Source organism: Peromyscus eremicus, chromosome 14 (genome assembly GCF_949786415.1).
Source record: "Peromyscus eremicus chromosome 14, PerEre_H2_v1, whole genome shotgun sequence".
NCBI lineage: Eukaryota > Metazoa > Chordata > Mammalia > Rodentia > Cricetidae > Peromyscus > Peromyscus eremicus.
In genome coordinates, this window is record NC_081430.1 from 25,504,213 (window position 1) to 25,516,282 (window position 12,070).

A 12,070-nucleotide genomic window follows, 5' to 3' on the forward strand; every position below is an offset into this window, starting at 1 on the left:
GCTCAGTAGGTAAGGACACTTGCTGCCAAACATGACAGACAACATGAGTTCAATCCCCAGGGCCCACAAGGTGGAAGGAGAAAGCCTACTTCCTCAAGTCGCTCTACGACCTCCACGTGTGTGCTGCAGCATGTGTGTGTGTGTGTGTGTGTGTGTGTGTGCTCACATAAAATTTAAACAACTTAAAACCTACCCAATTTCAATATGTACAGTTCTAACCTTTGTCATCTTTTTCAATTCTTCAGAGCAATTAATAAAATCTAATATGCCAATTTTAAACTAAACAAACTAATATGTATGTGTGAGAATAGAAACTCTCAGGCTGGAGATGGAGCTGGGTTGGTAGAATGCTTGGGTAGCATGGGGAACCATGCCTGTAATCCCAGCACTGTGGGGGTAGAGGCAGGAAGATCAGTAGTTCAAGGTCATTCTCAACTACATATTGAGTTAGAGGTGAGCCTGACCTGTCTACAAATAAATAGTTAAGTAAATAGAAACTCTTTAAAAACAAGAGGTGTTTTAAAAAGTGTTGCTTCTGCCTTCCTAATTCATCTTTCCTTGCTGGGTATACAGTGCTAATGCTAGCATGTTTTCAAAAAAAAACGAACAAGAATTGTTTTTTAATTGTATTTGTAGGCATGTGGCATGTGCACATGTTAGAATGAGTGTGTAAATGTGTGTTCAAGTGCAGGCTAGAGGTTGGTCTCAGGGGTCTTCTATCACTTTCCGTTTTCCAGCTCACTGATTGGCTAGGCTGGGTGGCCATTGAGCTCCAAGGGTCCTCCTATCTCTGTCCCGCCCCCCCAGCACTGGGGTTCTAGACCATAAGACCAAGCCCAGAGTTTACAGCTTTCATGTGGGCACTTGGGATATGAACTCAGGTTCCCATGCCTGTGTGTTGAGCATAAGCCATCTCCCGAGCTACCCAAAATAGAACCTTCTTAAGGCTTCTTTTCCCCTCATGTCTAATCAACTACCAAGTACTGAAGATCCCACTTCCCACAAATAGCTTTGTTCAGTCATCTCAGCTCATTAGGTAGCTGGAGTTGACCTTGAACTCCTGAACTTCCTGCCCCTCCATCTTCTGAATGCTGGAATCACAGACATGCCCCCACCACACCTGGTTTATGTGGTGGATGGAAATTCACCAGAGGGCTTTGTGGATACTCAATAGAATTTGGGGAAGTCCACTCCTTTTAAAGTACAATTAAGAATTAAAATACTACCAAAAGTACTATTTTCTCTCTGGAATCAATATGTGATTGTCTAGGGACAAGAGATGTAGCTCAGTGGTACAGTATTTGCCCTGCAAAACACACACACACACACACATACACACACACACACACACACACACACACACACACACACACACACTGAATGTATAGATATCAGCACATATCATTTTGGGGACTAGTATATGGGTATTTAGGGAATGAATGTGTAGCACGTCTGTTCTAACCCACACCGAAAGACAGACTTCAGAGAAACTAAATCTAAACATAGCTAGGCTTTATACCTTGTTTCCACTTCAACATGATTATGATCAGTATCTTCAAGTTGACCTAGAAGATGTAAAAAAAAAAAAAAAAAAAAAAAAAAAAGAGAAAAGAGAAAAGAAAAAAGAAAAAAGCAGAGCTAGTTTCTGGTCTTTCTGAATGTATTAAGTGGAAATGAGAAAAAGAAAAGGGAAAACTTAGAAGCAGTCACATTGATTGTGGTGGGTGGGTGTTGGGGGCTGGCATTTGTGTTTTTCTGACAGCCACACCGCACATGATTGGGAAAGCTAGCCCTCTCTCAGTGTCATTTGAGCTCATCTCCACCACCCTGTTTTTATTAAGTCATCTACGAAGCCTGAGTAAGACTTCATTGTTAGGAATGAGCCGTGGGAGGTCAGCCCAGTGAAATGCCATCCTACACTACTGGAAAGAAGGAATCGTTTTCTAATGAACTGAGTATGAAGAAGATGAAGCCTGGCTAGAATCTCAGGGAACCGACATGAAACGGATCCACTAGGTCTTAACTTCAGTACTATAATCTTTTCTCTTTCACAAACTAATGTCCTTATTTGCCTAAGGCAGTTTCGGTCAAGTTATGTTGGGCATGTGGAGGTCAGGGGACAACGTACAGGCATCAGTTCTCTCCTTCCACCATGTGGGTCCTGAAGATACAACTCTGGTTGTCAGATTTGGTGGCCAGTGCCTTTTCCCTCTGAGCCATCGTACAGCCCTGACTTCCACATTTTAAGATAGTACGCTAGGGCCTAGAGAGATGGGTCGACAGTTAAGAGCATTTATTGCTCTTGCAGAAGACCTGGGTTCAGTTCCTAGTGCCACCTTGACAGCTCACAGCTGTCTGTAACTCCCATCCCGGGAGATCTGACACCCTCCTCTGGATCCTCAGGTACCAGGTGTACAAGGGGTGAACAAATACACATACAGGCAAAACACTCATGCACATAAATCATTTTTTTTTAAATCTTAAAGACAAATCCTACTGAAATCTGAGAAACCAGCTCCCAGAATTTCTCCAGGGCTGTAAAGAGAATGCCTTCAGAGTAGCGGGACTTAGGAATAATTCTTATTTATGTGAGGGAATAATACTCACGCAGTACTGATGATCATTCTTTTATTTTTCTCAAGCTTATCTTTTTTCTCTTGTTCTATGTAGCTAGAGTTTTTCTGCCTGGCCCACAGTCAGGACAAATCTCTCTCACCTGCCAGTCCCACAGCCGCTCAGACCCGACCAAGTAAACACAGAGACTTATATTGCTTACAAACTGTATGGCCATGGCAGGCTTCTTGCTAACTGTTCTTACAGCTTAAATTAATCCATTTCCATTAATCTATACCTTGCCACATGGCTCATGGCTTACCAGCATCTTCACATGCTGTTTGTCATCATGGCGGCTGGCAGTGTCTCTCTGACTCAGCCTTCCACTTCCCAGCTTTATTCTCCTCCTTGTCCCGCCTACACTTCCTGCCTAGCCAATGGCCAATCAGTGTTTTATTTATTGACTAATTAGCAACACATTTGCCATACAGAACATCCCACAGCAGTTCTATCTCCCCCTGTATGTATCCCAAGGAAAACAATATAAAAAGTTACATCTGAGGGGAGTGAGTAACCATGACAACAAGCTGCTGAGGAATTTTTGCAGGGAGTAGCCACTGGTTTGTGTTATCAACCAGACCTAGCACGAGAGATGGCATAGTGATTTAGGTCGCTTTGTGTCTAAAGACCTTGGTTCAATAGATAAGACACCTGGAAATTTGTCCTTGTGTATGATCTGTGAAGATCTAACTTAGGATCCATTCACAGAGACATTCAGTCTAGTTTGAGTTTGCTCCGAGGCCTAAAATCAGCTAATTGTATGTAGCTTGTCTTAAAACTGAGAAGATATTGCTGTTTTCTTTATGTCAGTCTGAGTGGATGCTATAAAACAGGCTTAAGTGTCTTACAGTCCTCATAGAGCAATAGATCTAGTTATGAAGCATATCCTGGTTTAGTTCTATTCATCAAAATTATACAGCTTAAGAAAAAAATCATCTTTCTGACCATCCACAGATAGTATGTGCCCCAAAAATACAAAACATACCACCAGTGGGCTGTGGAAAGAACCCCGCAGCTGCCCATCAATTGAGCCAGTAACAAACACAAGTGCCAGTGGGCCTATGCCGTCTTCCTTCGAGAAAACCGACCACCGTATGAGTCGCTGTGCTTCCCAGAGCTGCATCCTAGCCCAGGAAGAAGAGCAGTGCCTGCAGAACGGAGACCCACGACTGACTGGACAAGTCCTGCCGTGCTTACTTCTCATCCTTGGCCCAGCTGCTAATCTCTCTAATTGGTTGTGGTGGTAGCTCACCCACGAGACTGGACAACTCTATGTGGAATTACAGTTTTACTGTGCTGCGTCTAACTTTGGCCAGAGATTTATTTCCTTTGGAAGCTTTCGGTCGGACAAAGACTTGAAGACACCCAGAGGCCCCACCCAATACGTGGCCCTCCTACAGCATGAGCCTCTACATCGTGCAAGGATGGGGTGGAGAGATGGGAGAGAAGGAGAAGTGGAACAGCCTGAGCACTATGAAGAGAGGCGGATCTGGAGACTCAAGAGTGGAGAGGAACAGCCTGACGTGAGTAGCCTGCAAAGCCAGCCGATGCCATGGTGAAGACGAGGCCCCCATGGTGCTGCCGAGAATCATGTCTGAGTTCATGGCTATGTAGCAACAGGGGTCTGTGTCGATGTCCATGGCCCACATTACTACCAAAGACCATGTGGATGTCCCTGGTCTCGGTTGCAGCTTGGGACCGTGTTGATATCCAAGGGCTGCACAGCGTTGGCCCCGCCCCTCACCAACTGCGGCACTCAAGTGAATTATTAGTCTTGCACCTCACCAGGGTAGCACAGTAGAGCTGGCCTTGGTGTTGTGGGTGTGGGTGAGCCGCCCTAAGGGCGTGGAAGTGGGAGAACTGCCTCCACCCCTTGCTGCCTATGGCATTGGGTGAGCTAGCTGGAGCGGTTGCTGGAGAACCCCCCCCCCCCCCCCCCCCCCCCCCCGGTGGTAAGGATGCGGTAGAGATGACTAAACCAGCTATCAACCTGGTCCAGATGCAGGGCCATGAGCTGGTCCACCCCAACATCCACCTCCTCTATGAATTACTGGAGCACGTGAAGGGGCCGGTGCAGCAGATCCAAAGCTGCGGGGTTTCCACAACACAGGGCAACAACAGGATATCCAAGAGGAGTCCCAGTGAGGATCCAGTATCCATAGTGTAGCAGAAGCCAGAGGCCTCCAACCAGTCCAATGATTCATTGCAGTGAACATTGGCAAGTAAAGATGTAAGGACTAAAGGGTAGACTGTGTGACTCGCTGTGACACACTACAGCTGTCACGATGAGGTTTTGTTTTTGTCTTTTTATTTTATTTTATTTTGTGGGGTGGGGTTGCAAGATCAGAGGACGGATAAGAAGGGACCGGGAGATGAGTGGGATTGGGGTGCTTGATGTGAAATCCACAAAGAATCAATGAAAAGTTTAAAACGTGGGGCAGGCGTGGGAGGTGGGGGGTGGGAGTACTTGAAAACAATTATACAAGCCCCGAATGATAGCTCTCCTATAAACCCAGCCTTTGGGAAACTGAGGCAGGAGGATTGGCACAAGTTCAAGGTCAACCTGAGTTTTGTGGTGAATACCAAGCTACATAGCAAGACCCTGTACCTTTCCCCAAAGAACCTAGACCCTGCCAGCCTCCCTGAATTTGGAGCTCCATCTGAAGTCCTCTCCAGTGACATTCACCACCCTTCACTCTACATGGCATTCATTCTACACTACATGTCTCTCACATTAGACAATAATCTCTGCTGAAGATAAGTTCTATTAATTTTCCTATGTTTCACGACTCAAGGGTCTCTCTCTTCTCCTTTCCTCCTTTTCCATCTCTCTCTCTCTCCCTCTCCTCCTCCACTCTCTTTCGTCTCTCTCCCTTCTCGGTCCCAGTGATACTGGCTGTGTGGTGGATGCTCAGTCTGCATGTATGCAAAGATTGTGTAAGCATTAGGTACTCAATAACTGCTTACTTGATTTATGCAAATGTATTTGAGCTGCCATTTTCTTTGATGTCAGCTCAATAATGACCATTTGCTTAAGGATAACACCAGAGGAGGATGCTGGTGGGAGGCAAGGAAAAAAGGGAAACCGTGCTTAGTAATAGCAAGCCAAAATATCAGAAAGATGACTGTTTTGTGAGTTTGAATCACACCAAAATATATTCTATACTTTCCTTACATTTAAAAAAATTGGAGGGGTTTCAATGCTGGGGGTCAAACCCACAGCTTGACAAGTGTTGGGTGTTTATCACTAAGCTACACATCCAGTCTCATATATTTTTTAACGATTTATTTATGTATTTTATGCATATTAGTGTTGTGTCTGCCTGTACAACTGCACACCAGAAGAGGGCATCAGACCCCACCATAGATGGTTGTGAACCACCATGCGGTTGCCGGGAATTGAACTCAGGACTCTGGAAGAGCAGCCAGTGCTTTTAAACACTGAGCCACCTCTCCAGCCCCAGTCTCATATTTTTAGTGTTTGATGTTCATTTGGGTCAGCTGTGAGACCACTTCTATGCCTTTGACTAAGACCAAGGGTAGTACCAACTGTGGAAATTCAATTACTATTAAAGTCTTAAACTATCCGTATATGACACATAGTTGAGGTACGGATGAAGCTCAGCGAATAGAGAAAAAGACAACACTAAAGTGTAAATTGTGCTGTCCACCAGAGATGGAAGAATGATAAACTTTTTTTTTGAGATGGAATATTATGTGCCCCAGATCAGCTTCAAACTTATATGTGGTCGAGGACAACCTTGAACTTCCACCTCAGGAGTGCCAGAATTACCAGCACTCACCACCACACTCTATTTTATGCATTGGTGGGATTGAAACCAGGGCCACATGAACGTTAGGTGAGCAGTCTACCAACTGAGCTACATTTCTAAGTCCTCTGAAAATCTTTTCTAAACAAAAATATTTAGTTAGAAAAGTGTCATTGTTGTACTAGCCCCCCCCCCCAATTCTTTAATGTCCAAAGAGAAGACATCTAGATTTTTATGATGTGATACCATTTTTTTTCTTTTGCTTAAAATGTGTGGAAAAAAAATCCTGGTTTCATGTCTCTATGAAATCAGAAAGGGAGACTATTTTGATAACTTCTTGTGGTGTGGTTGAGCATTCCTTGGGTATATGCCCAAGAGTGGTATAGCTGGATCTTGGGGGAGATGGATTCCCAATTTTCTAAGAAAGCGCCATATTGATTTCCAAAGTGGTTGTACAAGCTTGCATTCCCACCAAGAGTGGAGGAGAGTTCCCCTACCTCCACATCCTCTCCAGCATAAGGTGTCTTCAGTGTTTTTGATCTTAGCCATTCTGACAGGCATAAGGTGGTATCTCAGAGTTGTTTTGATTTGCATTTCCCTGATGATTAGGGATGTTGAGCAATTCCTTAAATGTCTTTCAGCCATTTGAGTTTCCTCTGTTGATTGAATAAAGCACAGGGACAAATAGCCAAGTGAATGGAAACACATGAACTGTGAACCAATGGCTGAGGGGTCCCCAACTGGATCAGGCCCTCTGAATGGGTGAGACAGTTGATTGGCTTGATCTGTTTGGGAGGCATCCAGGCAGTGGGACCGGGTCCTGTGCTCATTGCATGAGTTGGCTGTTTGAAACCTGGGGCCTATGCAGGATCACTTGGCTCAGCCTGGGAGGAGGGGACTGGACCTGCCTGGACTGAGTCTACCAGGTTGATCTCAGTCCTCAGGGGAGGCTTTGCCCTGGAGGAGGTGAGAATGGTGGGTGGGCTGGGGGGAAGGTGAGGGGGGCGGGAGGGGGGAGAACAAGGGAATTCGTGGCTGATATGTAGAACTGAATTGTATTGCAAAATAAAAAAAAAATAAATAAATAAATAAATAAATAGTTTAAAAAATTCTACACCTTAAATATATCTTTTATCTATGCAAAACTTTGAAACATTATACATTTTTCATTTGGAAAAGAACTGTACACTGGGATATCAGATGCTGTATCTATTAAATAATATCAAACAATCATACACTTCAGAAAATCTTTTAAGTACTGGAAGCTGATAATGCTCATTAAGGTTTTCCAAATTCCTCATTTTTACTGGCAAGCTTGATTTTTTTTTTCCTGTGCTAGGGATTGAACCTTGTACATGTAAGGCATGCAAGGCTAGCCATCGCTCTGCTGTTGAGCTGGATCCCAGCCCAGAGAAGATGGAATTTTATCGTCAAAATAAAGATCTTTTCTTATAATGCATAAGAAAGCGCCTCTCGATTTGCAGAGCTGTTGGATAGTTTTTTCTACCCTTTTCTTGCTGATCTATAAAGACAAGCTGCCTGTTTTGTTCACCAGCCACCTCTTGAGAGTTGTACCACACCTGCCACATAATATACATTCAGTAAATAATATACTAATGAATATGAAAAGGAGTTTTGGAGGGACAGGGTCGTTCTCTAGCTCAAACTGGCCTAGAACTCACTAGGCAGCCCAGGCTGGCCTTCAACTCTAGGCAATCCTCCTGCCTCAACCTCCCAAGTTCTGAGATTATAGGCGTGAGTCACCATACCTCGCGCCCCCCTACCCCTACCCCCGTGTGTGTGTGTGTGTGTGTGTGTGTGTGTGTGTGTGTAGAGTATATGCATTGTGGAGGCCAGAGATAGAGTTGAGTATCTTTTTTTGTTTGTTTGTTTGTTTTGAGACAGGATTTCTCTTTGTAGTTTTGGTGCCTGTCCTGGATCTCGCTCTGTAGACCAGACTGGCCTCGAACTCACAGAGATCTGCCTGGCTCTGCCTCCCGAGTGCTGGGATTAAAGGCGTGTGCCGCCGCCGCCTGGCTTAGAGTTGGATATCTTCCTCCGTCGCTTACCTCCTTACTATTTTAGGCACAGTCTCTGATTAAATCTTGGAACTCACCAGTTGACTAGACTGGCTGTCCAGCAAGCTCCCAGAATCCTCCTTTCTCAGCTTCCTAGCTTTGGGACTACAGGAGTACACTGACATGTTCAGCTCCTTTACATGGGTGCTGGAGATTTGAACTCAGGTCTTATGCTTGCACAGCATGCACTTTACCCACTAAGCCATGTACCCAACCCCTCCACAGAGAAGGAAGTTTTAAACAATAATAGTAAGTTATGTTGGGAGATTTTAATATGTTTTATTCACTACTTCCATTAAAAACAAACAAACCAAAAACCGTATGCAGTGTGGAGTACAGTAGCTCATGCTTGTAATCCCAGCACTTGGGAGGCTGAGGCAGGCAGATCATAAGTTTGAGGCCAGCCTGGGCTACGTGGTAAGTTCCAAGTTAGTCTGGCATAAAATCAGTCTTATCTGGTTGTTAATGTACTCCTCTTAAGCCCGCTTACAGTCGATATGACAAAAATTTTGGTACTAGTTATTAATCACAACCTCTGTTATTTTTGTCTTGGTTTTATAGGCTTCCAGCATCTGAGCTTGGTGCATCAGTAGTGACAAATTTGGGGATTGTGTGACTGGTGTCTCAGCCCCACCATGTGGCAGATCTTGGAATTGTTTGCATTCCATCAGACCCAAAATCTGCAGGCTGGAAACAAATAAGGATAAATGAGAATTTAATAGGGAATTACAAGAGGGGAATAGTGGCCTGTTCTTATAATACGAACACTGGGAAGTGGAGGCAGGAGGATTATTAATATTAAAGATGGTCTGCAGTACATAATGAGACTCAAAACAGGAAATACATTTTAAAAAGGAAAAAAATCTTTATTTACTTTATTGCAAACAGGTGGAATTAAAAACATTGTACGTTTGGAGGGTTTTTGTTTTTGCTTTTGTTTTGTTTTTTGATTTTTCAAGACAGGGTTTCACTGTGTCACCCTCGCTGCCCTGGAACTAGCTCTGTAGACCAGGCTTGCCTAAATCTCACAGAGATTTGCCTGCCTCTGTCTCCTGAGTGCTGGGATCAAAGGCGTGCACCACCACCATCTGGCAACATTATAAATTTTGAAATAATCTTTTTAGATAATATACAAAATAATGAGATTTATTATGTCATTTTCCTATGTGTACATCACTATACTTCACTCATATTCACCTTTACCCTCCATCTGGTTTCTTTCCTACCCCACAAATATCTCATACACATGTATGTGTATATATATCATAAAGAAGAGATGAGGTAGTGCACACCTTTAATCCTAGCACTTGGAAGGCAGAGGCAGGAGGATCTCTGTGAGTTTGACACCAGCCAGGGCTACACAGAGAAACTTTGTCTCAAAAAAAACGAGGGGGAGGAGAAGGAGGAGGAAGAAGGGGAGGAGGAGGAGGAGGAGGAGGAGGAGGAGAAGGAGGAGGAGGAGGAGGAGAGGGAAGAGGGGGAGGGGGAGGAGAGGGAAGAGGGGGAGGGGGAGGAAGTGTACACTGTGTGTCTTTCTGAGTCTTAAGACCCAATGACTCTAATTCCATCCATTTCTGCTTTTGCAACTGATATGGCTTTCTTCTTTATGGTTGAATAAAACGCACTGTATACACATGCCACATTTTCTTATTTTATCAGTTGATGGGCATCCAGGCTAGTTCCATGCCTTGGCTGTTACGAATAGTGCTACAATACACACAGATGTGCAAGTATTTCTGTGGTGGCTTGGATTCCTCCAGGTATTTACAGAGGACTGGTATAGAGTAGTCACATGATACGATTTTTTTTTTTTTTTTTTTTTGGTTTTTCGAGACAGGGTTTCTCTGTGTAGCTTTGCACCTTTCCTGGAACTCACTTGGTAGCCCAGGCTGGCCTCGAACTCACAGAGATCTGCCTGGCTGTGCCTCCCGAGTGCTGGGATTAAAGGCGTGTGCCACCACCGCCCGGCTTTGTTTTGTTTTGAGACATAGCCTCACTGTGTATTTTCAGATGGCCTGGAGCTTTCTATGTAGACTAGTCTAGCTTTGAGCTTGCAGTGAATCTCCTGTTGATACTCCCTGAGTGCTGGGATTATAGGCATACACCACCACACTCAGCTTATAATTCTACTTTTGGTTTGGTTTTGTTTGTCTGTTTTTGGAACCTCTGTATCAGTGGTTCTCACCCTCCCTAACGCTGCCACTCTTTAGTACAGTTCCTCATGCTGTGGTGACCCCTCAACCATAAAATTATTTTTGTTGCTACTTCATAACTGTAATTTTGCTACTATTGTGAATCATAATGTAGGTATCTGTAGCTTCTGATGGTCTCTGGCAACCCCTGTGAAAGGGTCAAGACCCACAGGTTGAGAACCCAAGTTCTAGATCGCCTTTCATAACAATTGCATCACTCTGCATTCCCACCAGTCTGTGTAAGAGTTCCTCTGCTCCTTATGTCTTCACTAATCTTTGTTTTGGTTTTCTCAGTGCTAGCCACTCTGACTGGTATGCGGTAAAATTTCAGTGTTTTGATTTGTGTTTCCTTGATGGTTAAGGAAGTTGAACAATTTTTTTATTGGCCAACAAATAAAAGTTTTAATGTTTCCTTCCTTCCCCCTTCTTTGTGACAGTCTCTGCATAAATATAACCAAGTTTGGAGACTCTGATGTAGAGAAATTCTCATACATATGGTCTAAGAAACCCATGTAACAATGTTCATTCAGGCAACTAATTTTCATCTTTTGAGGATTATTAAAGTTATATTTATTCATGAAGTTCCATTCATTTCTTTCCCTTGGGTAAATGGAGAAGTGCTTACATACTCAATTTGCAATTAAGTTTTATTTTTATGAATTATATGTAGCACATAAAAGTGACTGGTACAGCTAAAATCCTGACAGTACAATTTGGGGATTCCCACTTCAGAGTCTGCAGTTTATCAAGTCTGCACCTTAGAAAGTAAAAACTGAATTAAACGTTTGCTACTATAAGACTTAGAATACACTTTAAAATATAATAAAATATAGCTTTTATTTATTCTAAAAACAAAAATACTATAAACTGGGAGTATATATTTTAGTATTATTGTATCTGTTTGACAAATTCATCCCTCATTTTGGCAGTCTTTCAAATGTAAAAACAACAACAAAAAGAAAGAATAGAAGAGAAAAATCACCCTAATTTTGATATTGTGGCTGCTCTAGGTCATTTGTCAAAATAATTTTCCCCTTAACAAAATAAGACAACTATTTTTAATAATGAAAGAGAAAATAGTTTCACAAAAGTAAAACAAGAAACAAAAGCAAAGATAAAAAAGAAACACAAAAAAACTCATGAAAGTGAAAACCAAAGCAAACATTTGAAAGACCAATGACCAATAAAACAAAACAAAAGAAGTCCAAACAAAGCAAAATGAAACAAAAAGTCCACACTATACCATTGGGTTCATTTTGTGCTGGCTAACTACTCCTGGGCATGAACCTGTGCTGACACGTGGTCGATACCCCCAGTGATGCATCGTTGAAGAAAACGAATCATCCCTTTGCAAAAGGGTATCAATTGCAGAGTTTCTTGGTTGGGGTGGGACCCTGTGTCCGGTTCACTGTGACCC